Source organism: Drosophila teissieri, chromosome X, assembly GCF_016746235.2.
Source record: "Drosophila teissieri strain GT53w chromosome X, Prin_Dtei_1.1, whole genome shotgun sequence".
In the NCBI taxonomy this organism is placed as follows: domain Eukaryota; kingdom Metazoa; phylum Arthropoda; class Insecta; order Diptera; family Drosophilidae; genus Drosophila; species Drosophila teissieri.
The window spans coordinates 23,835,065-23,859,162 of record NC_053034.1 but is presented as its reverse complement, the minus strand read 5'-3'; the positions used below and the strand labels follow the sequence as shown (position 1 = coordinate 23,859,162).

At 34.4% G+C, this 24,098-nt stretch overlaps 6 non-coding genes across 6 annotated transcripts; all 6 read left to right on the top strand.

Annotated features, from left to right (window-relative positions):
- Positions 1 to 4,029: 4,029 nt before the first annotated feature.
- LOC122625402 lies at positions 4,030 to 6,024 on the top strand. The gene has a single exon (XR_006326574.1). It is a non-coding gene; the product is annotated as a small subunit ribosomal RNA (ribosomal RNA).
- Positions 6,025 to 6,813: 789 nt separating this feature from the next.
- Positions 6,814 to 6,992, top strand: LOC122625385. The gene has a single exon (XR_006326557.1). It is a non-coding gene; the product is annotated as a 5.8S ribosomal RNA (ribosomal RNA).
- Positions 6,993 to 7,378: 386 nt separating this feature from the next.
- On the top strand, positions 7,379 to 11,339 carry LOC122625409. The gene has a single exon (XR_006326580.1). It is a non-coding gene; the product is annotated as a large subunit ribosomal RNA (ribosomal RNA).
- Positions 11,340 to 15,371: 4,032 nt separating this feature from the next.
- Positions 15,372 to 17,366, top strand: LOC122625401. Its single transcript, XR_006326573.1, has one exon. It is a non-coding gene; the product is annotated as a small subunit ribosomal RNA (ribosomal RNA).
- Positions 17,367 to 18,155: 789 nt separating this feature from the next.
- Positions 18,156 to 18,334, top strand: LOC122625384. The gene has a single exon (XR_006326556.1). It is a non-coding gene; the product is annotated as a 5.8S ribosomal RNA (ribosomal RNA).
- A 386-nt stretch (positions 18,335 to 18,720) lies between these two features.
- Positions 18,721 to 22,681, top strand: LOC122625408. Its single transcript, XR_006326579.1, has one exon. It is a non-coding gene; the product is annotated as a large subunit ribosomal RNA (ribosomal RNA).
- The last annotated feature ends 1,417 nt before the right edge of the window (positions 22,682 to 24,098 follow it).

The window sequence follows — 24,098 nt, the reverse complement described above, 5'->3', positions numbered from 1 at the left end:
AATAAGTACACTAATGTACTTATTATTGTTGGTTCGTGAGGTTTAGCGCAGCGCACTAGCTATAGTATAGCGCCTGCCTGCCTCTCGGATCGATCCCGGTAGCCAAATGCATTGTCATCGAATTAGTGACGCGCGCATATGAGATTGTCCCTATCTACTAATAATATAGAATTAAAGACTTTACAAAATTCTATCAAGTTGCCAAATATGAAATTGTCCCCATCTACTAATGATATAGAATTAAAGACTTTACAAAATTCTATCAAGTTGCCAAATGCATTGTCATCGATTTAGTGACGCGCGCATATGAAATTGTCCCTATCTACTAATAATATAGAATTAAAGACTTTACAAAATTCTATCAAGTTGCCAAATATGAAATTGTCCCCATCTACTAATGATATAGAATTAAAGACTTTACAAAATTCTATCAAGTTGCAAATGCATTGTCATCGATTTAGTGACGCGCGCATATGAAATTGTCCCTATCTACTAATAATATAGAATTAAAGACTTTACAAAATTCTATCAAGTTGCCAAATATGAAATGTCCCCATCTACTAATGATATAGAATTAAAGACTTTACAAAATTCTATCAAGTTGCCAAATGCATTGTCATCGATTTAGTGACGCGCGCATATGAAATTGTCCCTATCTACTAATAATATAGAATTAAAGACTTACAAAATTCTATCAAGTTGCCAAATATGAAATTGTCCCCATCTACTAATGATATAGAATTAAAGACTTTACAAAATTCTATCAAGTTGCCAAATGCATTGTCATCGATTTAGTGACGCGCGCATATGAAATTGTCCCTATCTACTAATAATATAGAATTAAAGACTTTACAAAATTCTATCAAGTTGCCAAATATGAAATTGTCCCCATCTACTAATGATATAGAATTAAAGACTTTACAAAATTCTATCAAGTTGCAAATGCATTGTCATCGATTTAGTGACGCGCGCATATGAAATTGTCCCTATCTACTAATAATATAGAATTAAAGACTTTACAAAATTCTATCAAGTTGCCAAATATGAAATTGTCCCCATCTACTAATGATATAGAATTAAAGACTTTACAAAATTCTATCAAGTTGCCAAATGCATTGTCATCGATTTAGTGACGCGCGCATATGAAATTGTCCCTATCTACTAATAATATAGAATTAAAGACTTTACAAAATTCTATCAAGTTGCCAAATATGAAATTGTCCCCATCTACTAATGATATAGAATTAAAGACTTTAAAAAATTCTATCAAGTTGCCAAATGACTCGTCATCAATTTAGTGACGCATATGAAATTGTCCCATCTACTAATGATAGAGTTAAAGACTTTGAAAAATTCTATCAAGTTGCCAAATACCTCGTCATCAATTTAGTGACATTGTCCTTATCTTGTAATAGAAATGAAAACTTTATTATGACTAAAGGAGAAATATATGAAATAATCGTATATACTTTTAGTATACGAAAGAAACCCCAATACTATAGGTATATTAAATATAAAACATATGAAAATGAATATTTATCACATGAATACAGACAAAATATAAGTATATTAAATAATATACATATGAAAATAAATATTATATAATATAATAATATATAATATAATAATAATAATATTATAATATATATTATTATTATAATATAATTATATATTAATAAAGGAAATAATGATGAAATATTTATATTTTCTATTAGTATTATAGAGAAAACCCATACACGTGAAAGGTTATAGTAGTGTAAGCGACGCTTTTATCGACAGAGGGTTCAAAAACTACTATAGGTAGGCAGTGGTTGCCGACCACTCGTATTGTTCGAAACTTATGTATTTATATGATTTCGACAATAATATATGGAAATTAAATATTAAACATATGGAAATGAATATTTATCGTATGGATAAATGAAGAAATGATAAAATATTCCTATATTCTCTTGGAAATATAGGAATAATCCATATACGTGAAAGGTTATAGTAGTGTAAGCGACGCTTTTATCGACAGAGGGTTCAAAAACTACTATAGGTAGGCAGTGGTTGCCGACCTCTCGTATTGTTCGAAACTTATGTATTTATATGATTTCGACAATAATATATGGAAATTAAATATTAAACATATGGAAATGAACATTTATCGTATGGATAAATGAAAAAATGATAAAATATTCCTATATTCTCTTGGAAATATAGGAATAATCCATATACGTGAAAGGTTATAGTAGTGTAAGCGACCCTTTTATCGACAGAGGGTTCAAAAACTACTATAGGTAGGCAGTGGTTGCCGACCTCTCGTATTGTTCGAAACTTATGTATTTATATGATTTCGACAATAATATATGGAAATTAAATATTAAACATATGGAAATGAACATTTATCGTATGGATAAATGAAAAAATGATAAAATATTCCTATATTCTCTTGGAAATATAGGAATAATCCATATACGTGAAAGGTTATAGTAGTGTAAGCGACCCTTTTATCGACAGAGGGTTCAAAAACTACTATAGGTAGGCAGTGGTTGCCGACCTCTCGTATTGTTCGAAACTTATGTATTTATATGATTTCGACAATAATATATGGAAATTAAATATTAAACATATGGAAATGAATATTTATCGTATGGATAAATGAAGAAATGATAAAATATTCCTATATTCTCTTGGAAATATAGGAATAATCCATATACATGAAAGGTTATAGTAGTGTAAGCGACCCTTTTATCGACAGAGGGTTCAAAAACTACTATAGGTAGGCAGTGGTTGCCGACCTCTCGTATTGTTCGAAACTTATGTATTTATATGATTTCGACAATAATATATGGAAATTAAATATTAAACATATGGAAATGAATATTTATCGTATGGATAAATGAAGAAATGATAAAATATTCCTATATTCTCTTGGAAATATAGGAATAATCCATATACGTGAAAGGTTATAGTAGTGTAAGCGACCCTTTTATCGACAGAGGGTTCAAAAACTACTATAGGTAGGCAGTGGTTGCCGACCACTCGTATTGTTCGAAACTTATGTATTTATATGATTTCGACAATAATATATGGAAATTAAATATTAAACATATGGAAATGAATATTTATCATATGAATAATGGAAAAATATATTTAATTATATATGAATAAAGGAAATATCAATATAATATTACTGTATTCTCTTAATATATAAGAGAATATCCTATATGTTGGATGGCAAACAGAATTGAAAATACCCGCTTTGAGGACAGCGGGTTCAAAAACTACTATAGGTAGGCAGTGGTTGCCGACCTCTCGTATTACATTGGTTACTTACAAATAAAGTATATTATTTTCCGTACAAATTTGTTTCTCAGTTCTTATGAACATTGGGACTTGGCTCCGCGGTTAATAGGAATATACGCCCTTAGATAATATCGTTGAAACAAAAGTCAAGTTTCTATTATACATAGAATAACAAATCGTTTCCATATATTATCGTTAATTTTTGGATGCAGGCAAATATATTATTATTTATTACCTGTCATAAAGTTGGAAGTGTTTATATCGTTACCCACGGTATAATAAAATTTTTGGAAAATTACAAATTTTATATATAAATCATCATATGCGCTCGGTTTTATGTTATATATTACCAGAGAGTTATATGGAAAAAGATAAATTTTAAATTTATCATCAAAATGCAAATGATTTAGCTCAATATTTATATTGGTTAAACAAAAATTGTACATGTGTGGATACAATAATTATGTATGTTGGAAACAAAATGATATTTTAGAATGAAATATGTATAATATAAATAAAAAATTATGGAAATATATATATATATAAAACAAGAATGGAATTTACGAATACGAATACGAATGCTATATAAAAATGGCCGTAATCGAATTAAAATAGATTTAAAAACCCAAAGGCAAATTTTATAATAAGAAATGGAATTATATAAAATGGAAATCTATAATATTTATATTACTTATTTCAATTCAAAAAATATGAATGAAATATGAAAAAAGAAACATTATTCTGGTTGATCCTGCCAGTAGTTATATGCTTGTCTCAAAGATTAAGCCATGCATGTCTAAGTACACACGAATTAAAAGTGAAACCGCAAAAGGCTCATTATATCAGTTATGGTTCCTTAGATCGTTAACAGTTACTTGGATAACTGTGGTAATTCTAGAGCTAATACATGCAATTAAAACATGAACCTTATGGGACATGTGCTTTTATTAGGCTAAAACCAAGCGATCGCAAGATCGTTATATTGGTTGAACTCTAGATAACATGCAGATCGTATGGTCTTGTACCGACGACAGATCTTTCAAATGTCTGCCCTATCAACTTTTGATGGTAGTATCTAGGACTACCATGGTTGCAACGGGTAACGGGGAATCAGGGTTCGATTCCGGAGAGGGAGCCTGAGAAACGGCTACCACATCTAAGGAAGGCAGCAGGCGCGTAAATTACCCACTCCCAGCTCGGGGAGGTAGTGACGAAAAATAACAATACAGGACTCATATCCGAGGCCCTGTAATTGGAATGAGTACACTTTAAATCCTTTAACAAGGACCAATTGGAGGGCAAGTCTGGTGCCAGCAGCCGCGGTAATTCCAGCTCCAATAGCGTATATTAAAGTTGTTGCGGTTAAAACGTTCGTAGTTGAACTTGTGCTTCATACGGGTAGTACAACTTACAATTGTGGTTAGTACTATACCTTTATGTATGTAAGCGTATTACCGGTGGAGTTCTTATATGTGTTTAAATACTTGTATTTTTTCATATGTTCCTCCTATTTAAAAACCTGCATTAGTGCTCTTAAACGAGTGTTATTGTGGGCCGGTACTATTACTTTGAACAAATTAGAGTGCTTAAAGCAGGCTTCAAATGCCTGAATATTCTGTGCATGGGATAATGAAATAAGACCTCTGTTCTGCTTTCATTGGTTTTCAGATCAAGAGGTAATGATTAATAGAAGCAGTTTGGGGGCATTAGTATTACGACGCGAGAGGTGAAATTCTTGGACCGTCGTAAGACTAACTTAAGCGAAAGCATTTGCCAAAGATGTTTTCATTAATCAAGAACGAAAGTTAGAGGTTCGAAGGCGATCAGATACCGCCCTAGTTCTAACCATAAACGATGCCAGCTAGCAATTGGGTGTAGCTACTTTTATGGCTCTCTCAGTCGCTTCCCGGGAAACCAAAGCTTTTGGGCTCCGGGGGAAGTATGGTTGCAAAGCTGAAACTTAAAGGAATTGACGGAAGGGCACCACCAGGAGTGGAGCCTGCGGCTTAATTTGACTCAACACGGGAAAACTTACCAGGTCCGAACATAAGTGTGTAAGACAGATTGATAGCTCTTTCTCGAATCTATGGGTGGTGGTGCATGGCCGTTCTTAGTTCGTGGAGTGATTTGTCTGGTTAATTCCGATAACGAACGAGACTCAAATATATTAAATAGATATCTTCAGGATTATGGTGCTGAAGCTTATATAGCCTTCATTCATGGTGGCAGTAAAATGTTTATTGTGTTTGAATGTGTTTATGTAAGTGGAGCCGTACCTGTTGGTTTGTCCCATTATAAGGACACTAGCTTCTTAAATGGACAAATTGCGTCTAGCAATAATGAGATTGAGCAATAACAGGTCTGTGATGCCCTTAGATGTCCTGGGCTGCACGCGCGCTACAATGAAAGTATCAACGTGTATTTCCTAGACCGAGAGGTCCGGGTAAACCGCTGAACCACTTTCATGCTTGGGATTGTGAACTGAAACTGTTCACATGAACTTGGAATTCCCAGTAAGTGTGAGTCATTAACTCGCATTGATTACGTCCCTGCCCTTTGTACACACCGCCCGTCGCTACTACCGATTGAATTATTTAGTGAGGTCTCCGGACGTGATCACTGTGACGCCTTGCGTGTTACGGTTGTTTCGCAAAAGTTGACCGAACTTGATTATTTAGAGGAAGTAAAAGTCGTAACAAGGTTTCCGTAGGTGAACCTGCGGAAGGATCATTATTGTATAATATCCTTACCGTTAATAAACATTTGTTATAATACAAATAAATTGAATTTACCAAAAACCAAATTTACCAAATTACAATGAGATCAATTTACAAAAGCACATGATTTATGATTATTTACAAAAGCAATTATATATGACTATTATCGAACACAATAATTCAATTGATTCAAAGAATCAAAAATCAAATTAAAATGATGATCTGGTTTTCCTAGCCAAACATCATAAAATGTGGTTAGCCACCACATTGGGTTATATGTGACTGCGGTCCACATTAATCCACATAAGTTAAAAATTGTGATTGGGGACCACAATATATTGTGTGTGAAGTTTTGCGGATTCACAAAAAAATAATATGATTTATATATTGCTTTAAAATAAAAATAAACAATGTGTTTCCTAAAAATTCGAAAATGGACAATCGAATTTTTAAAATTTGTGTGTATATGGACCATAATATACACGCGTTGCGAATATGTATTGTTCATCTTAGTTATGAGCATACGTTGGCTAATGCAACAACCTAAAATATACAATGTTGTACCTGGCATCCATCAGGTTAATGTTTTATATAAAATGCAGTATGTATCGCCCATATTGGTAATTATAAATAAAATGGTAATTATATGATACATATTGCTTATATGAAACTAAGACATTTCGCAGCATTTATTTTAGGTATAAAAATACATTTATTGAAGGAATTGATATATGCCAGTAAAATGGTGTATTTTTAATTTCTTTCAATAAAAACAATATTGACATTATATAGAAATGAATTATAAAACTCTAAGCGGTGGATCACTCGGCTCATGGGTCGATGAAGAACGCAGCAAACTGTGCGTCATCGTGTGAACTGCAGGACACATGAACATCGACATTTTGAACGCATATCGCAGTCCATGCTGTTATGTACTTTAATTAATTTTATAGTGCTGCTTGGACTACATATGGTTGAGGGTTGTAAGACTATGCTAATTAAGTTGTTTATAAATTTTTATAAGCATATGGTATATTATTGGATAAAATAATAATTTTATTCATAATATTAAAAACTGTATATGAAAAACATTATCCTCACATTTGAATGTGAAAAACGAAGAGAAATATTTTCTTTTTCAATCAAATAATACTGAGAAATGTCTAGCATAAAAAATTGAATTATTTTTCATCTAGGATTGTCTCTTATTAATGATTCGGAAATAGAAAAAATTTGGTTATGTTATTTTCTTCGTTGGTTCGTTAATGGAAAATACTAAGCTACAAAAAATAATGGAAATTATTACAACGAATTTAATAAAATGTTTTATCATTATATATAAAGAATTAATAGCAATAAAAAGTTATATACAACCTCAACTCATATGGGACTACCCCCTGAATTTAAGCATATTAATTAGGGGAGGAAAAGAAACTAACAAGGATTTTCTTAGTAGCGGCGAGCGAAAAGAAAACAGTTCAGCACTAAGTCACTTTGTCTATATGGCAAATGTGAGATGCAGTGTATGGAGCGTCAATATTCTAGTATGAGAAATTAACGATTTAAGTCCTTCTTAAATGAGGCCATTTACCCATAGAGGGTGCCAGGCCCGTATAACGTTAATGATTACTAGATGATGTTTCCAAAGAGTCGTGTTGCTTGATAGTGCAGCACTAAGTGGGTGGTAAACTCCATCTAAAACTAAATATAACCATGAGACCGATAGTAAACAAGTACCGTGAGGGAAAGTTGAAAAGAACTCTGAATAGAGAGTTAAACAGTACGTGAAACTGCTTAGAGGTTAAGCCCGATGAACCTGAATATCCGTTATGGAAAATTCATCATTAAAATTGTAATATTTAAATAATATTATGAGGATAGTGTGCATTTTTTCCATATAAGGACATTGTAATCTATTAGCATATCCCAAATTTATCATAAAATATAACTTATAGTTTATTCAAATTAAAGTGCTTGCATTTTAACACAGAATAAATGTTATTAATTTGATAAAGTGCTGATAGATTTATATGATTACAGTGCGTTAATTTTTCGGAATTATATAATGGCATAATTATCATTGATTTTTATGTTTATTATATGCACTTGTATGATTAACAATGCGAAAGATTCAGGATACCTTCGGGACCCGTCTTGAAACACGGACCAAGGAGTCTAACATATGTGCAAGTTATTGGGATATAAACCTAATAGCGTAATTAACTTGACTACTAATGGGATTAGTTTTTTAACTATTTATAGCTAATTAACACAATCCCGGGGCGTTCTATATAGTTATGTATAATGTATATTTATATTATTTATGCCTCTAACTGGAACGTACCTTGAGCATATATGCTGTGACCCGAAAGATGGTGAACTATACTTGATCAGGTTGAAGTCAGGGGAAACCCTGATGGAAGACCGAAACAGTTCTGACGTGCAAATCGATTGTCAGAATTGAGTATAGGGGCGAAAGACCAATCGAACCATCTAGTAGCTGGTTCCTTCCGAAGTTTCCCTCAGGATAGCTGGTGCATTTTAATATTATATAAAATAATCTTATCTGGTAAAGCGAATGATTAGAGGCCTTAGGGTCGAAACGATCTTAACCTATTCTCAAACTTTAAATGGGTAAGAACCTTAACTTTCTTGATATGAAGTTCAAGGTTATGATATAATGTGCCCAGTGGGCCACTTTTGGTAAGCAGAACTGGCGCTGTGGGATGAACCAAACGTAATGTTACGGTGCCCAAATTAACAACTCATGCAGATACCATGAAAGGCGTTGGTTGCTTAAAACAGCAGGACGGTGATCATGGAAGTCGAAATCCGCTAAGGAGTGTGTAACAACTCACCTGCCGAAGCAACTAGCCCTTAAAATGGATGGCGCTTAAGTTGTATACCTATACATTACCGCTAAAGTAGATGATTTATATTACTTGTGATATAAATTTTGAAACTTTAGTGAGTAGGAAGGTACAATGGTATGCGTAGAAGTGTTTGGCGTAAGCCTGCATGGAGCTGCCATTGGTACAGATCTTGGTGGTAGTAGCAAATAATCGAATGAGACCTTGGAGGACTGAAGTGGAGAAGGGTTTCGTGTGAACAGTGGTTGATCACGAGTTAGTCGGTCCTAAGTTCAAGGCGAAAGCCGAAAATTTTCAAGTAAAACAAAAATGCCAAACTACATACAAAAAGCGAATATAATACACTTGAATAATTTTGAACGAAAGGGAATACGGTTCCAATTCCGTAACCTGTTGAGTATCCGTTTGTTATTAAATATGGGCCTCGTGCTCATCCTGGCAACAGGAACGACCATAAAGAAGCCGTCGAGAGATATCGGAAGAGTTTTCTTTTCTGTTTTATAGCCGTACTACCATGGAAGTCTTTCGCAGAGAGATATGGTAGATGGGCTAGAAGAGCATGACATATACTGTTGTGTCGATATTTTCTCCTCGGACCTTGAAAATTTATGGTGGGGACACGCAAACTTCTCAACAGGCCGTACCAATATCCGCAGCTGGTCTCCAAGGTGAAGAGTCTCTAGTCGATAGAATAATGTAGGTAAGGGAAGTCGGCAAATTAGATCCGTAACTTCGGGATAAGGATTGGCTCTGAAGATTGAGATAGTCGGGCTTGATTGGGAAACAATAACATGGTTTATGTGCTCGTTCTGGGTAAATAGAGTTTCTAGCATTTATGTTAGTTTCTTGTTCCCCGGATAGTTTAGTTACGTAGCCAATTGTGGAACTTTCTTGCTAAAATTTTTAAGAATACTATTTGGGTTAAACCAATTAGTTCTTATTAATTATAACGATTATCAATTAACAATCAATTCAGAACTGGCACGGACTTGGGGAATCCGACTGTCTAATTAAAACAAAGCATTGTGATGGCCCTAGCGGGTGTTGACACAATGTGATTTCTGCCCAGTGCTCTGAATGTCAAAGTGAAGAAATTCAAGTAAGCGCGGGTCAACGGCGGGAGTAACTATGACTCTCTTAAGGTAGCCAAATGCCTCGTCATCTAATTAGTGACGCGCATGAATGGATTAACGAGATTCCTACTGTCCCTATCTACTATCTAGCGAAACCACAGCCAAGGGAACGGGCTTGGAATAATTAGCGGGGAAAGAAGACCCTTTTGAGCTTGACTCTAATCTGGCAGTGTAAGGAGACATAAGAGGTGTAGAATAAGTGGGAGATATTAGACCTCGGTTTGGTATCGTCAATGAAATACCACTACTCTTATTGTTTCCTTACTTACTTGATTAAATGGAACGTGTATCATTTCCTAGCCATTATACGGATATATTTATTATATCTTATGGTATTGGGTTTTGATGCAAGCTTCTTGATCAAAGTATCACGAGTTTGTTATATAATCGCAAACAAATTCTTTAATAAAACGATGCATTTATGTATTTTTGATTTGAAAATTTGGTATAACTCCAATTACTCAGGTATGATCCAATTCAAGGACATTGCCAGGTAGGGAGTTTGACTGGGGCGGTACATCTCTCAAATAATAACGGAGGTGTCCCAAGGCCAGCTCAGTGCGGACAGAAACCACACATAGAGCAAAAGGGCAAATGCTGACTTGATCTCGGTGTTCAGTACACACAGGGACAGCAAAAGCTCGGCCTATCGATCCTTTTGGTTTAAAGAGTTTTTAACAAGAGGTGTCAGAAAAGTTACCATAGGGATAACTGGCTTGTGGCGGCCAAGCGTTCATAGCGACGTCGCTTTTTGATCCTTCGATGTCGGCTCTTCCTATCATTGTGAAGCAAAATTCACCAAGCGTTGGATTGTTCACCCATGCAAGGGAACGTGAGCTGGGTTTAGACCGTCGTGAGACAGGTTAGTTTTACCCTACTAATGACAAAACGTTGTTGCGACAGCATTCCTGCGTAGTACGAGAGGAACCGCAGGTACGGACCAATGGCACAATACTTGTTCGAGCGAACAGTGGTATGACGCTACGTCCGTTGGATTATGCCTGAACGCCTCTAAGGTCGTATCCGTGCTGGACTGCAATGATAAATAAGGGGCAATTTGCATTGTATGGCTTCTAAACCATTTAAAGTTTATAATTTACTTTATAAACGACAATGGATGTGATGCCAATGTAATTTGTAACATAGTAAATTGGGAGGATCTTCGATCACCTGATGCCGCGCTAGTTACATATAAAAGCATTATTTAATACAATGACAAAGCCTAGAATCAATTGTAAACGACTTTTGTAACAGGCAAGGTGTTGTAAGTGGTTGAGCAGCTGCCATACTGCGATCCACTGAAGCTTATCCTTTGCTTGATGATTCGAAATAAGTACACTAATGTACTTATTATTGTTGGTTCGTGAGGTTTAGCGCAGCGCACTAGCTATAGTATAGCGCCTGCCTGCCTCTCGGATCGATCCCGGTAGCCAAATGCATTGTCATCGAATTAGTGACGCGCGCATATGAGATTGTCCCTATCTACTAATAATATAGAATTAAAGACTTTACAAAATTCTATCAAGTTGCCAAATATGAAATTGTCCCCATCTACTAATGATATAGAATTAAAGACTTTACAAAATTCTATCAAGTTGCCAAATGCATTGTCATCGATTTAGTGACGCGCGCATATGAAATTGTCCCTATCTACTAATAATATAGAATTAAAGACTTTACAAAATTCTATCAAGTTGCCAAATATGAAATTGTCCCCATCTACTAATGATATAGAATTAAAGACTTTACAAAATTCTATCAAGTTGCAAATGCATTGTCATCGATTTAGTGACGCGCGCATATGAAATTGTCCCTATCTACTAATAATATAGAATTAAAGACTTTACAAAATTCTATCAAGTTGCCAAATATGAAATGGTCCCCATCTACTAATGATATAGAATTAAAGACTTTACAAAATTCTATCAAGTTGCCAAATGCATTGTCATCGATTTAGTGACGCGCGCATATGAAATTGTCCCTATCTACTAATAATATAGAATTAAAGACTTTACAAAATTCTATCAAGTTGCCAAATATGAAATTGTCCCCATCTACTAATGATATAGAATTAAAGACTTTACAAAATTCTATCAAGTTGCCAAATGCATTGTCATCGATTTAGTGACGCGCGCATATGAAATTGTCCCTATCTACTAATAATATAGAATTAAAGACTTTACAAAATTCTATCAAGTTGCCAAATATGAAATTGTCCCCATCTACTAATGATATAGAATTAAAGACTTTACAAAATTCTATCAAGTTGCAAATGCATTGTCATCGATTTAGTGACGCGCGCATATGAAATTGTCCCTATCTACTAATAATATAGAATTAAAGACTTTACAAAATTCTATCAAGTTGCCAAATATGAAATTGTCCCCATCTACTAATGATATAGAATTAAAGACTTTACAAAATTCTATCAAGTTGCCAAATGCATTGTCATCGATTTAGTGACGCGCGCATATGAAATTGTCCCTATCTACTAATAATATAGAATTAAAGACTTTACAAAATTCTATCAAGTTGCCAAATATGAAATTGTCCCCATCTACTAATGATATAGAATTAAAGACTTTAAAAAATTCTATCAAGTTGCCAAATGACTCGTCATCAATTTAGTGACGCATATGAAATTGTCCCATCTACTAATGATAGAGTTAAAGACTTTGAAAAATTCTATCAAGTTGCCAAATACCTCGTCATCAATTTAGTGACATTGTCCTTATCTTGTAATAGAAATGAAAACTTTATTATGACTAAAGGAGAAATATATGAAATAATCGTATATACTTTTAGTATACGAAAGAAACCCCAATACTATAGGTATATTAAATATAAAACATATGAAAATGAATATTTATCACATGAATACAGACAAAATATAAGTATATTAAATAATATACATATGAAAATAAATATTATATAATATAATAATATATAATATAATAATAATAATATTATAATATATATTATTATTATAATATAATTATATATTAATAAAGGAAATAATGATGAAATATTTATATTTTCTATTAGTATTATAGAGAAAACCCATACACGTGAAAGGTTATAGTAGTGTAAGCGACGCTTTTATCGACAGAGGGTTCAAAAACTACTATAGGTAGGCAGTGGTTGCCGACCACTCGTATTGTTCGAAACTTATGTATTTATATGATTTCGACAATAATATATGGAAATTAAATATTAAACATATGGAAATGAATATTTATCGTATGGATAAATGAAGAAATGATAAAATATTCCTATATTCTCTTGGAAATATAGGAATAATCCATATACGTGAAAGGTTATAGTAGTGTAAGCGACGCTTTTATCGACAGAGGGTTCAAAAACTACTATAGGTAGGCAGTGGTTGCCGACCTCTCGTATTGTTCGAAACTTATGTATTTATATGATTTCGACAATAATATATGGAAATTAAATATTAAACATATGGAAATGAACATTTATCGTATGGATAAATGAAAAAATGATAAAATATTCCTATATTCTCTTGGAAATATAGGAATAATCCATATACGTGAAAGGTTATAGTAGTGTAAGCGACCCTTTTATCGACAGAGGGTTCAAAAACTACTATAGGTAGGCAGTGGTTGCCGACCTCTCGTATTGTTCGAAACTTATGTATTTATATGATTTCGACAATAATATATGGAAATTAAATATTAAACATATGGAAATGAACATTTATCGTATGGATAAATGAAAAAATGATAAAATATTCCTATATTCTCTTGGAAATATAGGAATAATCCATATACGTGAAAGGTTATAGTAGTGTAAGCGACCCTTTTATCGACAGAGGGTTCAAAAACTACTATAGGTAGGCAGTGGTTGCCGACCTCTCGTATTGTTCGAAACTTATGTATTTATATGATTTCGACAATAATATATGGAAATTAAATATTAAACATATGGAAATGAATATTTATCGTATGGATAAATGAAGAAATGATAAAATATTCCTATATTCTCTTGGAAATATAGGAATAATCCATATACATGAAAGGTTATAGTAGTGTAAGCGACCCTTTTATCGACAGAGGGTTCAAAAACTACTATAGGTAGGCAGTGGTTGCCGACCTCTCGTATTGTTCGAAACTTATGTATTTATATGATTTCGACAATAATATATGGAAATTAAATATTAAACATATGGAAATGAATATTTATCGTATGGATAAATGAAGAAATGATAAAATATTCCTATATTCTCTTGGAAATATAGGAATAATCCATATACGTGAAAGGTTATAGTAGTGTAAGCGACCCTTTTATCGACAGAGGGTTCAAAAACTACTATAGGTAGGCAGTGGTTGCCGACCACTCGTATTGTTCGAAACTTATGTATTTATATGATTTCGACAATAATATATGGAAATTAAATATTAAACATATGGAAATGAATATTTATCATATGAATAATGGAAAAATATATTTAATTATATATGAATAAAGGAAATATCAATATAATATTACTGTATTCTCTTAATATATAAGAGAATATCCTATATGTTGGATGGCAAACAGAATTGAAAATACCCGCTTTGAGGACAGCGGGTTCAAAAACTACTATAGGTAGGCAGTGGTTGCCGACCTCTCGTATTACATTGGTTACTTACAAATAAAGTATATTATTTTCCGTACAAATTTGTTTCTCAGTTCTTATGAACATTGGGACTTGGCTCCGCGGTTAATAGGAATATACGCCCTTAGATAATATCGTTGAAACAAAAGTCAAGTTTCTATTATACATAGAATAACAAATCGTTTCCATATATTATCGTTAATTTTTGGATGCAGGCAAATATATTATTATTTATTACCTGTCATAAAGTTGGAAGTGTTTATATCGTTACCCACGGTATAATAAAATTTTTGGAAAATTACAAATTTTATATATAAATCATCATATGCGCTCGGTTTTATGTTATATATTACCAGAGAGTTATATGGAAAAAGATAAATTTTAAATTTATCATCAAAATGCAAATGATTTAGCTCAATATTTATATTGGTTAAACAAAAATTGTACATGTGTGGATACAATAATTATGTATGTTGGAAACAAAATGATATTTTAGAATGAAATATGTATAATATAAATAAAAAATTATGGAAATATATATATATATAAAAACAAGAATGGAATTTACGAATACGAATACGAATGCTATATAAAAATGGCCGTAATCGAATTAAAATAGATTTAAAAACCCAAAGGCAAATTTTATAATAAGAAATGGAATTATATAAAATGGAAATCTATAATATTTATATTACTTATTTCAATTCAAAAAATATGAATGAAATATGAAAAAAGAAACATTATTCTGGTTGATCCTGCCAGTAGTTATATGCTTGTCTCAAAGATTAAGCCATGCATGTCTAAGTACACACGAATTAAAAGTGAAACCGCAAAAGGCTCATTATATCAGTTATGGTTCCTTAGATCGTTAACAGTTACTTGGATAACTGTGGTAATTCTAGAGCTAATACATGCAATTAAAACATGAACCTTATGGGACATGTGCTTTTATTAGGCTAAAACCAAGCGATCGCAAGATCGTTATATTGGTTGAACTCTAGATAACATGCAGATCGTATGGTCTTGTACCGACGACAGATCTTTCAAATGTCTGCCCTATCAACTTTTGATGGTAGTATCTAGGACTACCATGGTTGCAACGGGTAACGGGGAATCAGGGTTCGATTCCGGAGAGGGAGCCTGAGAAACGGCTACCACATCTAAGGAAGGCAGCAGGCGCGTAAATTACCCACTCCCAGCTCGGGGAGGTAGTGACGAAAAATAACAATACAGGACTCATATCCGAGGCCCTGTAATTGGAATGAGTACACTTTAAATCCTTTAACAAGGACCAATTGGAGGGCAAGTCTGGTGCCAGCAGCCGCGGTAATTCCAGCTCCAATAGCGTATATTAAAGTTGTTGCGGTTAAAACGTTCGTAGTTGAACTTGTGCTTCATACGGGTAGTACAACTTACAATTGTGGTTAGTACTATACCTTTATGTATGTAAGCGTATTACCGGTGGAGTTCTTATATGTGTTTAAATACTTGTATTTTTTCATATGTTCCTCCTATTTAAAAACCTGCATTAGTGCTCTTAAACGAGTGTTATTGTGGGCCGGTACTATTACTTTGAACAAATTAGAGTGCTTAAAGCAGGCTTCAAATGCCTGAATATTCTGTGCATGGGATAATGAAATAAGACCTCTGTTCTGCTTTCATTGGTTTTCAGATCAAGAGGTAATGATTAATAGAAGCAGTTTGGGGGCATTAGTATTACGACGCGAGAGGTGAAATTCTTGGACCGTCGTAAGACTAACTTAAGCGAAAGCATTTGCCAAAGATGTTTTCATTAATCAAGAACGAAAGTTAGAGGTTCGAAGGCGATCAGATACCGCCCTAGTTCTAACCATAAACGATGCCAGCTAGCAATTGGGTGTAGCTACTTTTATGGCTCTCTCAGTCGCTTCCCGGGAAACCAAAGCTTTTGGGCTCCGGGGGAAGTATGGTTGCAAAGCTGAAACTTAAAGGAATTGACGGAAGGGCACCACCAGGAGTGGAGCCTGCGGCTTAATTTGACTCAACACGGGAAAACTTACCAGGTCCGAACATAAGTGTGTAAGACAGATTGATAGCTCTTTCTCGAATCTATGGGTGGTGGTGCATGGCCGTTCTTAGTTCGTGGAGTGATTTGTCTGGTTAATTCCGATAACGAACGAGACTCAAATATATTAAATAGATATCTTCAGGATTATGGTGCTGAAGCTTATATAGCCTTCATTCATGGTGGCAGTAAAATGTTTATTGTGTTTGAATGTGTTTATGTAAGTGGAGCCGTACCTGTTGGTTTGTCCCATTATAAGGACACTAGCTTCTTAAATGGACAAATTGCGTCTAGCAATAATGAGATTGAGCAATAACAGGTCTGTGATGCCCTTAGATGTCCTGGGCTGCACGCGCGCTACAATGAAAGTATCAACGTGTATTTCCTAGACCGAGAGGTCCGGGTAAACCGCTGAACCACTTTCATGCTTGGGATTGTGAACTGAAACTGTTCACATGAACTTGGAATTCCCAGTAAGTGTGAGTCATTAACTCGCATTGATTACGTCCCTGCCCTTTGTACACACCGCCCGTCGCTACTACCGATTGAATTATTTAGTGAGGTCTCCGGACGTGATCACTGTGACGCCTTGCGTGTTACGGTTGTTTCGCAAAAGTTGACCGAACTTGATTATTTAGAGGAAGTAAAAGTCGTAACAAGGTTTCCGTAGGTGAACCTGCGGAAGGATCATTATTGTATAATATCCTTACCGTTAATAAACATTTGTTATAATACAAATAAATTGAATTTACCAAAAACCAAATTTACCAAATTACAATGAGATCAATTTACAAAAGCACATGATTTATGATTATTTACAAAAGCAATTATATATGACTATTATCGAACACAATAATTCAATTGATTCAAAGAATCAAAAATCAAATTAAAATGATGATCTGGTTTTCCTAGCCAAACATCATAAAATGTGGTTAGCCACCACATTGGGTTATATGTGACTGCGGTCCACATTAATCCACATAAGTTAAAAATTGTGATTGGGGACCACAATATATTGTGTGTGAAGTTTTGCGGATTCACAAAAAAATAATATGATTTATATATTGCTTTAAAATAAAAATAAACAATGTGTTTCCTAAAAATTCGAAAATGGACAATCGAATTTTTAAAATTTGTGTGTATATGGACCATAATATACACGCGTTGCGAATATGTATTGTTCATCTTAGTTATGAGCATACGTTGGCTAATGCAACAACCTAAAATATACAATGTTGTACCTGGCATCCATCAGGTTAATGTTTTATATAAAATGCAGTATGTATCGCCCATATTGGTAATTATAAATAAAATGGTAATTATATGATACATATTGCTTATATGAAACTAAGACATTTCGCAGCATTTATTTTAGGTATAAAAATACATTTATTGAAGGAATTGATATATGCCAGTAAAATGGTGTATTTTTAATTTCTTTCAATAAAAACAATATTGACATTATATAGAAATGAATTATAAAACTCTAAGCGGTGGATCACTCGGCTCATGGGTCGATGAAGAACGCAGCAAACTGTGCGTCATCGTGTGAACTGCAGGACACATGAACATCGACATTTTGAACGCATATCGCAGTCCATGCTGTTATGTACTTTAATTAATTTTATAGTGCTGCTTGGACTACATATGGTTGAGGGTTGTAAGACTATGCTAATTAAGTTGTTTATAAATTTTTATAAGCATATGGTATATTATTGGATAAAATAATAATTTTATTCATAATATTAAAAACTGTATATGAAAAACATTATCCTCACATTTGAATGTGAAAAACGAAGAGAAATATTTTCTTTTTCAATCAAATAATACTGAGAAATGTCTAGCATAAAAAATTGAATTATTTTTCATCTAGGATTGTCTCTTATTAATGATTCGGAAATAGAAAAAATTTGGTTATGTTATTTTCTTCGTTGGTTCGTTAATGGAAAATACTAAGCTACAAAAAATAATGGAAATTATTACAACGAATTTAATAAAATGTTTTATCATTATATATAAAGAATTAATAGCAATAAAAAGTTATATACAACCTCAACTCATATGGGACTACCCCCTGAATTTAAGCATATTAATTAGGGGAGGAAAAGAAACTAACAAGGATTTTCTTAGTAGCGGCGAGCGAAAAGAAAACAGTTCAGCACTAAGTCACTTTGTCTATATGGCAAATGTGAGATGCAGTGTATGGAGCGTCAATATTCTAGTATGAGAAATTAACGATTTAAGTCCTTCTTAAATGAGGCCATTTACCCATAGAGGGTGCCAGGCCCGTATAACGTTAATGATTACTAGATGATGTTTCCAAAGAGTCGTGTTGCTTGATAGTGCAGCACTAAGTGGGTGGTAAACTCCATCTAAAACTAAATATAACCATGAGACCGATAGTAAACAAGTACCGTGAGGGAAAGTTGAAAAGAACTCTGAATAGAGAGTTAAACAGTACGTGAAACTGCTTAGAGGTTAAGCCCGATGAACCTGAATATCCGTTATGGAAAATTCATCATTAAAATTGTAATATTTAAATAATATTATGAGGATAGTGTGCATTTTTTCCATATAAGGACATTGTAATCTATTAGCATATCCCAAATTTATCATAAAATATAACTTATAGTTTATTCAAATTAAAGTGCTTGCATTTTAACACAGAATAAATGTTATTAATTTGATAAAGTGCTGATAGATTTATATGATTACAGTGCGTTAATTTTTCGGAATTATATAATGGCATAATTATCATTGATTTTTATGTTTATTATATGCACTTGTATGATTAACAATGCGAAAGATTCAGGATACCTTCGGGACCCGTCTTGAAACACGGACCAAGGAGTCTAACATATGTGCAAGTTATTGGGATATAAACCTAATAGCGTAATTAACTTGACTACTAATGGGATTAGTTTTTTAACTATTTATAGCTAATTAACACAATCCCGGGGCGTTCTATATAGTTATGTATAATGTATATTTATATTATTTATGCCTCTAACTGGAACGTACCTTGAGCATATATGCTGTGACCCGAAAGATGGTGAACTATACTTGATCAGGTTGAAGTCAGGGGAAACCCTGATGGAAGACCGAAACAGTTCTGACGTGCAAATCGATTGTCAGAATTGAGTATAGGGGCGAAAGACCAATCGAACCATCTAGTAGCTGGTTCCTTCCGAAGTTTCCCTCAGGATAGCTGGTGCATTTTAATATTATATAAAATAATCTTATCTGGTAAAGCGAATGATTAGAGGCCTTAGGGTCGAAACGATCTTAACCTATTCTCAAACTTTAAATGGGTAAGAACCTTAACTTTCTTGATATGAAGTTCAAGGTTATGATATAATGTGCCCAGTGGGCCACTTTTGGTAAGCAGAACTGGCGCTGTGGGATGAACCAAACGTAATGTTACGGTGCCCAAATTAACAACTCATGCAGATACCATGAAAGGCGTTGGTTGCTTAAAACAGCAGGACGGTGATCATGGAAGTCGAAATCCGCTAAGGAGTGTGTAACAACTCACCTGCCGAAGCAACTAGCCCTTAAAATGGATGGCGCTTAAGTTGTATACCTATACATTACCGCTAAAGTAGATGATTTATATTACTTGTGATATAAATTTTGAAACTTTAGTGAGTAGGAAGGTACAATGGTATGCGTAGAAGTGTTTGGCGTAAGCCTGCATGGAGCTGCCATTGGTACAGATCTTGGTGGTAGTAGCAAATAATCGAATGAGACCTTGGAGGACTGAAGTGGAGAAGGGTTTCGTGTGAACAGTGGTTGATCACGAGTTAGTCGGTCCTAAGTTCAAGGCGAAAGCCGAAAATTTTCAAGTAAAACAAAAATGCCAAACTACATACAAAAAGCGAATATAATACACTTGAATAATTTTGAACGAAAGGGAATACGGTTCCAATTCCGTAACCTGTTGAGTATCCGTTTGTTATTAAATATGGGCCTCGTGCTCATCCTGGCAACAGGAACGACCATAAAGAAGCCGTCGAGAGATATCGGAAGAGTTTTCTTTTCTGTTTTATAGCCGTACTACCATGGAAGTCTTTCGCAGAGAGATATGGTAGATGGGCTAGAAGAGCATGACATATACTGTTGTGTCGATATTTTCTCCTCGGACCTTGAAAATTTATGGTGGGGACACGCAAACTTCTCAACAGGCCGTACCAATATCCGCAGCTGGTCTCCAAGGTGAAGAGTCTCTAGTCGATAGAATAATGTAGGTAAGGGAAGTCGGCAAATTAGATCCGTAACTTCGGGATAAGGATTGGCTCTGAAGATTGAGATAGTCGGGCTTGATTGGGAAACAATAACATGGTTTATGTGCTCGTTCTGGGTAAATAGAGTTTCTAGCATTTATGTTAGTTTCTTGTTCCCCGGATAGTTTAGTTACGTAGCCAATTGTGGAACTTTCTTGCTAAAATTTTTAAGAATACTATTTGGGTTAAACCAATTAGTTCTTATTAATTATAACGATTATCAATTAACAATCAATTCAGAACTGGCACGGACTTGGGGAATCCGACTGTCTAATTAAAACAAAGCATTGTGATGGCCCTAGCGGGTGTTGACACAATGTGATTTCTGCCCAGTGCTCTGAATGTCAAAGTGAAGAAATTCAAGTAAGCGCGGGTCAACGGCGGGAGTAACTATGACTCTCTTAAGGTAGCCAAATGCCTCGTCATCTAATTAGTGACGCGCATGAATGGATTAACGAGATTCCTACTGTCCCTATCTACTATCTAGCGAAACCACAGCCAAGGGAACGGGCTTGGAATAATTAGCGGGGAAAGAAGACCCTTTTGAGCTTGACTCTAATCTGGCAGTGTAAGGAGACATAAGAGGTGTAGAATAAGTGGGAGATATTAGACCTCGGTTTGGTATCGTCAATGAAATACCACTACTCTTATTGTTTCCTTACTTACTTGATTAAATGGAACGTGTATCATTTCCTAGCCATTATACGGATATATTTATTATATCTTATGGTATTGGGTTTTGATGCAAGCTTCTTGATCAAAGTATCACGAGTTTGTTATATAATCGCAAACAAATTCTTTAATAAAACGATGCATTTATGTATTTTTGATTTGAAAATTTGGTATAACTCCAATTACTCAGGTATGATCCAATTCAAGGACATTGCCAGGTAGGGAGTTTGACTGGGGCGGTACATCTCTCAAATAATAACGGAGGTGTCCCAAGGCCAGCTCAGTGCGGACAGAAACCACACATAGAGCAAAAGGGCAAATGCTGACTTGATCTCGGTGTTCAGTACACACAGGGACAGCAAAAGCTCGGCCTATCGATCCTTTTGGTTTAAAGAGTTTTTAACAAGAGGTGTCAGAAAAGTTACCATAGGGATAACTGGCTTGTGGCGGCCAAGCGTTCATAGCGACGTCGCTTTTTGATCCTTCGATGTCGGCTCTTCCTATCATTGTGAAGCAAAATTCACCAAGCGTTGGATTGTTCACCCATGCAAGGGAACGTGAGCTGGGTTTAGACCGTCGTGAGACAGGTTAGTTTTACCCTACTAATGACAAAACGTTGTTGCGACAGCATTCCTGCGTAGTACGAGAGGAACCGCAGGTACGGACCAATGGCACAATACTTGTTCGAGCGAACAGTGGTATGACGCTACGTCCGTTGGATTATGCCTGAACGCCTCTAAGGTCGTATCCGTGCTGGACTGCAATGATAAATAAGGGGCAATTTGCATTGTATGGCTTCTAAACCATTTAAAGTTTATAATTTACTTTATAAACGACAATGGATGTGATGCCAATGTAATTTGTAACATAGTAAATTGGGAGGATCTTCGATCACCTGATGCCGCGCTAGTTACATATAAAAGCATTATTTAATACAATGACAAAGCCTAGAATCAATTGTAAACGACTTTTGTAACAGGCAAGGTGTTGTAAGTGGTTGAGCAGCTGCCATACTGCGATCCACTGAAGCTTATCCTTTGCTTGATGATTCGAAATAAGTACACTAATGTACTTATTATTGTTGGTTCGTGAGGTTTAGCGCAGCGCACTAGCTATAGTATAGCGCCTGCCTGCCTCTCGGATCGATCCCGGTAGCCAAATGCATTGTCATCGAATTAGTGACGCGCGCATATGAGATTGTCCCTATCTACTAATAATATAGAATTAAAGACTTTACAAAATTCTATCAAGTTGCCAAATATGAAATTGTCCCCATCTACTAATGATATAGAATTAAAGACTTTACAAAATTCTATCAAGTTGCCAAATGCATTGTCATCGATTTAGTGACGCGCGCATATGAAATTGTCCCTATCTACTAATAATATAGAATTAAAGACTTTACAAAATTCTATCAAGTTGCCAATATGAAATTGTCCCATCTACTAATGATATAGAATTAAAGACTTTACAAAATTCTATCAAGTTGCAAATGCATTGTCATCGATTTAGTGACGCGCGCATATGAAATTGTCCCTATCTACTAATAATATAGAATTAAAGACTTTACAAAATTCTATCAAGTTGCCAAATATGAAATGTCCCCATCTACTAATGATATAGAATTAAAGACTTTACAAAATTCTATCAAGTTGCAAATGCATTGTCATCGATTTAGTGACGCGCGCATATGAAATTGTCCCTATCTACTAATAATATAGAATTAAAGACTTTACAAAATTCTATCAAGTTGCCAAATATGAAATGTCCCCATCTACTAATGATATAGAATTAAAGACTTTACAAAATTCTATCAAGTTGCCAAATGCATTGTCATCGATTTAGTGACGCGCGCATATGAAATTGTCCCTATCTACTAATAATATAGAATTAAAGACTTTACAAAATTCTATCAAGTTGCCAAATATGAAATTGTCCCCATCTACTAATGATATAGAATTAAAGACTTTACAAAATTCTATCAAGTTGCAAATGCATTGTCATCGATTTAGTGACGCGCGCATATGAAATTGTCCCTATCTACTAATAATATAGAATTAAAGACTTTACAAAATTCTATCAAGTTGCCAAATATGAAATTGTCCCCATCTACTAATGATATAGAATTAAAGACTTTACAAAATTCTATCAAGTTGCAAATGCATTGTCATCGATTTAGTGACGCGCGCATATGAAATTGTCCCTATCTACTAATAATATAGAATTAAAGACTTTACAAAATTCTATCAAGTTGCCAAATATGAAATTGTCCCATCTACTAATGATATAGAATTAAAGACTTTACAAAATTCTATCAAGTTGCCAAATGCATTGTCATCGATTTAGTGACGCGCGCATATGAAATTGTCCCTATCTACTAATAATATAGAATTAAAGACTTTACAAAATTCTATCAAGTTGCCAAATATGAAATTGTCCCCATCTACTAATGATATAGAATTAAAGACTT